The following is a 6,748-nucleotide window of genomic DNA, read 5'->3' as shown; positions in this document are numbered from 1 at the left end:
CATTCTCTAGATCATTTAATTTTCAATTAAATTTGAATCTATAATTCCATGGCCATTTATTAACTATATTTTATTATACTGTGGTTTGGAAAGGGTGAATTTACTATTTCTGCTTTTTTACATTTGATTATAAAATTTTTAATCTCTAATACATGATCAGTTTTGGGGAAGGTGCCATATACAGCTGAGAAAAAGAGTAGACTCCTTTCCAGGCTCATTCAATTGTCTCCAGAGATTTATAATATCTAAGTTCTTAATGAGATTCTAAGCATTCCCAAACTATTTTCTTATTTTGGGGGGTTAGATTTATCTACTGAGAAGGAAAAAAGTGAGGTTCCCCACTAGAATAGCTTTTCAATCTAATTAACAGGTTGAAATTCTTAACTTTTCCTTAAGAATTTGGATGCTATGCCATTTGGTGCATTTATATTGAATATTGATATTACTTTATTATCTATAGTACCTTTTCACAAACTGTAGTTTCCCTGGTTATCTCCTTTAAGTAGATCTATTTTTTTGTTTTGAGCTCATGATTATCATCTCTACCTTTTTTACTTCAGTTGAAGCATAACAGATTCTGTACCAGCTCTTTATTTTAACTCTGGGTGTGTGTTTCTCTTTCTGTTTCCAGTGTTTTTATTATAAACAACACATTGTTGGATTCTGTTTTCGAATCCATTCTGCCATCCACTTCCATTTTATTGACAAGTGTTTTTCACCATTTCCTTTTTTCCATTTATTTTATTTTTTTAGGTCTTTGCAAGGCAAATGGGGTTAAGTGGCTTGCCCAAGGCCACACAGCTAGGTAATTATTAAGTGTCTGAGACTGGATTTGAATTCAGGTCCTCCTGACTCCAGGGCTGGCTCTCTATCCACTGATCCACCTAGCTGCCCCTATCCATTTATTCTTATCTGTTTTTATTCTGTCCTTCCTCTAAAGTCTATTTTCCTTCTGACCACTATCTTTCTTAATCTGTCTTCACTTTTATCATTCCCCTGCCCTTCTCTTATCCCCTTCCACTTCCATTTCCCTATTGGGTAACATAGATAACTACAACTAATTGAATGTAAATATATATGTGTATTTATTTATTCCCTCTTAGTTGGTGATATTCAGGCATTATTTGCCCCCATCATATCTTCTCCACTGTAAAAGTTCTCTATATACCTCTTTTATGTAAGATAATTCTTCTTCCCTTTTCCCCCTCTCACTTCCTCCTTTTCCCAGAATATCCTTCTTTATTTCCTATCCATTTCTTTTATCATCCCGACATAATTGACTCACTCTTGTGTCTTCTGCCTATGAAAAATCCTTCTAACACCCTTAATACTGATACATTTCTTAGAAGATAAATGTATTACTTTCTTATATGGAATGATAAATAGTTTAATTTTGAGTTCCTTTTGATTTCTCTTTCATGTTTCATTTTTATGCTTCTTTTGAGTCTTATATTGGAAAGTCAAATGTTCTATTTAGCTCTTCTCTTATCATTAGGGATATTTGAAAGTCCTCACATGAAATTTCATTTTCCTCATGAAGGATTATGCTTGTTTTTGCTGAATAGGTTATTCTTACTTTTAATCCTACTTTTTTTGCCTTCCATAATACATTATAAGCCTTCCACTCTTTTAACACAGTAGCTGCTAAATTTTGTGTGATCCTGACTATGACTCCCCAATATTTCAATAGTTCTTTCTGGTTGCTTGAAGCATTTTCTCTTTGACCTGGGAGGTGCTAGATTTGGCTATAATATTCATGAGAGTTTTCATTTTGAAATCTTTTTCATGTAGTGATCAGTATATTTTTTCCATTTCTATTTTTTCATCTGGTTCCAGGATTATGGGCCAGTTTTCTTTGATAACTTCTTGAAAAATGTTGTTTAATTGTTGTTTGCTCTTTTTCCAGATTTTGACTTTGAACTTTATGGTAAAGTTTAACTCTGTCCTTGGCATGAGAGTGGGAAAGGGACACAAACCCAAACTTCAAGCTTTATTACACTGCTCTTTTCTATTTTTCCAAAGTATTATGATCTAGGTAGAAGTGTGGTCACTGCTCTGATCCTCACTCAGGAAGGACCCCGATCTTTAAACCTGTAATTGCTCCTCAGGGTCTCTTGGAACTAGAAGCATCACTGCTCCTCAAGGCTTCTCATCTTTTGGGACCAGAAGAGATACTTCTGATCTTTTGGTACTAGAAGAGATACTTCTAGTCTTTTGGAACCAGAAGAGATACTGCTCCTTAGAGTCCCTCTTCCCTCTTCACCTCTCAACCTTGAACTATGACCCAGAGGTTGGAATAGACAATAGAATTGTCAAATAGCACCTATCCTGTGACCAATTCTAGTTCAGGGATCCCCTATAATCTCTTTCTGACCATATGCCAGGTCTCCTTATGTCTTTGGACTGAGAGTTCTTGAAATTGCTACGATTACTACTTAGACCCTTCATTGCTGGGATTGGCTCTGGTCCAGTTTCTCCATGTCATAGACTTCTTCCAATTTCCTCTAAATTTGACAAGATGAATGTTCCATTCTGATCTTTTGTTGGCTCTGCTACTCTAGAATTTGATCTGAAGCATGATTTTTAAGTTGTCAGGTGAGCTCAATGGAGTGCTTCTTATACTTCACCATCTTTAGTTTCTTTTAATAAGATAACAGTCCAAATTCTAGCCAATCTAGTTTATAGATAATGTACTCCATGAGTAATTGAGAGAATTTTAAGGGATACAGGTTAATTTTTATCCCCACAATAATATGCAACTATAATGTTTACCAGAGAAGAGAGAATCCAAGTATAGAGGAAAATGCCAACCAGAGTATTATTTCCTGAACATTATCTCATGATTCTTGTATTCTAAGAAGGCCAATCATAATTGTTTGGCAGAATCAGTAGTCATTGAGATGATGAAATCATTGAGTACTCAGAAAGATCTCCTTGATACAAACCAGTACCCCACCTTATTACCTTCATCACTTAGGCCTACTTGGTTCCTGAGATTTTGAAGTCATTCCTTTGATTTAAAGTATTGAAAGTAGAAGCACTTATAAATATACAGAAAGGGAAACATTTTAAGTGATTATTGGAACATCAACATCTTGAAGATAAACTGTTATTGTTTTCTTTAGTTTTTGGAGTGTTCATTCACTGATCAAGGTCTTGAGAAATCAGGACAGAAAAGTTTTGGTTGTTAGATGGAGTTAAAGAGGAAAGAAGTCTACGGCAATGGGCACTGTGGGTAGGAATGTGTTGTTAGCCCTTGGGAAGTCAGTAATGGATGGAGAACTGTTGCTGAAAGGGAGCTAGATATGGTGAAAGGCAGAAGAGTACAGTGCATAAAATACTAGAATTGGAGTCAGGAAGAACTAAGTTTCGACCTTTTCTCAGACAACTCAGCAACTATGAGACCCTGAGCAAAAAAACATGAAGACTAAAATTTAAGGGTACCTTGGAGGACCAAACAAATTTCTTTCATCAAAAGCCTTGCTTGATCCTTTTTGTGTTATATTTGCTAAACCTCAGTTTTCTCACCTATAAAAAGAAAGTTTTAGATTCAATGATCTTTTCTAGTTGACTCTGTGATTATATGAATTAATTCTTCTTGCCTCTGATCTTGGAATTTCATTGATGGAAACTAAGACTTAGTTGAACAAAAATGGTTTAGGCACATGCTCTCTTGATTTTCCTTCTATAGTTATGTAAGCCTCTAAATCTCTTGATCTTATCTATTATTCTACTTTATGTTCTTCAAGGAAAACATTCAAAAGAAGAAGAAAGAGGAAGAAGAAAGAGAAGGAAGATGAAGTAAAGAAGAAAGAAGAAGAAAAGGAAGAAAGAAAACTTTCCAGATTAATGGATCAATGCTTTGTCAAAGTCATAATTTATGACTTTTTTTTAGTTTTTTTTTTTGGCAAGACAAATGGGGTTAAGTGACATAATTTAAGATTGAGGTTAAAAGAAGGAGAAAAAAATTTATGGTTTTGGGATTTGGGACAGATCTGAACCTGACTCAGTTCTGCTTCACCAGGAATATTAGACCGAATGCCTACTTGTTAGCTATGTCATCAAAAACATTCTCATTCAGACACAAGTTTATCTATAACCCCTCACATCCCTTATGATTTTATCATTCTTTGATCTCAAGAATCAGTAGAAATCATGAGAAACAGTACCACTTCCTGGAAATAAAAAGAGATACATAATTAAGTTTGGACAAATATGATGCTCCTTTTTTTCTATTTTATTATGATAGAATCATAGATTTATAACTAGAACCTTAGACATTATTCAACACCGTCATCTAGTGATTGAACAAAATGTCATGCAATTCCCATGTCCCACTGTGCTTTTGATGATTACTATGATGACTCTTACCAGATGAAAGGTAGGGAAAATTGTGATTGCTAATGACATTGATCTATTTTATGAGAACACTGGAGTATAAGGGTTATTGTTTTCTTTTAGATCATAGTACAAAACTTATGGGATAGCTATTGGGAGGTGCTTGGGGGCTTAAAATCAAACATTTATTGTTCCTTTGAAAGTGTTACAGCCATATTGACTTAAAAATGAGTCACATAATAGGGGGAAGTAGAATTTCAAGGGGGACAACACAGTCATGTCCATCCAGAGATTTTTTTTACCCCATCCAAAGATTTTTCTGTCATCTCTGTCATTAGTTGCTTTGCAAGTAATGACCTTTGGGGATGGATGAATTCAACCAACATTGTAGGTAGGTGCAGGCAAAATGTAACTAGGAATTTTTGTACCTGGGGATAAGGAGACATAAAGTGTGGTCTCCTTTGGGGAAGATGATGCCCCTTTACAGGGATAAGGGTGCTCTGGAACACTAGAGCAAGACTAAATAAGTGATTATGATAGAAAAATGAGTGATGGTAGGTTGGTCTAGGGGAGGATGTCACTCTAGTTTGTGCTTTCTGGAAATTATTTTTTGGAACCAATTATCTTTGTCAACTCTGTGCCAGCATTTGTTTATTCCTTTTTCTACAGAAAGATTACAAGAGCTTAGCCTCCATTACATTTGGTACTCTTGGGCAAATCTCTGATTGCCCTCCCCTAATTGCAGCTCTGGGAATAAAGAGCATGCTGTTTGTTAGACTGCATTTCTCCCATTCCCTATGACTCCCCAATATGACTGACATTCAGTAACATAGACTTTCTTAAGATTTCCTTATTTAAGACTGTTAATCCACTAACCTTTTAATGGATATTTTATAATTTATTTTTCATAGTTGTTATAATTGAGTCTAATACATGGAGAATATCTGTTAGAGATAAACCTTGAAATACCCATGTACATGAATACATTTTAAGGAGATGTTATAATTGAAAATTTATCCATGTGGAATAGCTTTCAAGGAAGTGTTAACAAAGTTTTAAAACAAATCAACCTTCTTGACCAACTAAAGATACCTGTAATATGTACTCAGATACCACCATGGTGAAAAGCAACTAACAATATCTGAAATTATGCTTAGATTCTGGTACAAACATGTAATCTCTTCAGTATAGTCATTTCTTCCAGAGATGCTGAACTCAATTCCTCCATGACTTTTTTCTTATTTGAGTCCATAAATTATTTTTATATTTTCTATAATGTTCCCATGAAAGTCCCACCCAAGATTAGAAGGAAAACCTACTATAGAAATAGCCTGGATTTAGAAAACAAAACATGAAATAGTACATGGTTCTATGCTGATGTTTCATCTTCACAACGAGGTGACTTTGGTTCTCAAAGGTATGCTAATGGAAGGTTGATAGAACTTTCAGAGCAATAAATAGTTAAGATAAGGGCTAATGACTATGTGTCTGGTATCTAAGGTACAACCTAAGCTAAAATTTATTTTATTTACTGTTTATTTAAAATGGCAAATTAATTAAATTCTTTATAATGTGCCAATCACTGTACCATGGGCTGATGATACAAAGACAAACAGTCTTTTCCCTCAAATAACTTATATTCTTCTGGGAGCAAGACATGAATGTCAATAAATATAACAGAGGATCATTAACAGACAGTTAACCTTCAAGTGATTCTGTAGCAAATCAACTTGACATGGATGGGTCATGATTTGTATCAATCTAGGGAATGTTCACATCAGTTACATCATACATACTTCAAAGTATCAAAAATATGAGAAAAGAAACTCAAGTCAAAGACCATCTAGATATTCCAAGGCATGTTTATTCACATTCACAAAAAATTCGCTATGGGGAATGGTTTCTGTTTGGTTATTATTTATAAATAGGTTCACAAACATGGATGAGTTCTACTTTGCCTGGAATGGGGCTTATCAGTGTCCTTGAGTTTTTCCCACAAAGTCACTGAATAAACAGGAAATTAGATTTAAAATGCCCATATCCAAATTCTAATCATAGTATTTGATTCTCAGGCAGAAGGGGGTAAGATTGGTAGCAGGGATTGGTAGCAGGTCATGACTGAGGAGAGGTGTCAGGACTGCTCTGAGGAAATGGTAGTAAATTGGTCCTGAGACAGAAAAAACAAGGACTGAATTGCTTGGATCAGCTAAATGACCTTTTGTGATGATTCCCACGCTCTCATTTATTTCCTGAGCATGGCAGATAGGGATGAAGCATGTGTGGGGGAAGCACTCAGGGAGTGTTTCTCTAGCACTCTGTGTTTAAGGGGCTGTTGTCAGGAATCATAATCATAAGGAAATGATGGAACAAATGAGAGGGGAATTTAAGAAATCTCTCTGATTGTTCTAAT

Source organism: Macrotis lagotis, chromosome 3, assembly GCF_037893015.1.
Source record: "Macrotis lagotis isolate mMagLag1 chromosome 3, bilby.v1.9.chrom.fasta, whole genome shotgun sequence".
NCBI classification, from domain to species: domain Eukaryota; kingdom Metazoa; phylum Chordata; class Mammalia; order Peramelemorphia; family Peramelidae; genus Macrotis; species Macrotis lagotis.
The sequence above is the reverse complement of the archived record's forward strand: the minus strand, read 5'-3'. Positions refer to the sequence as shown.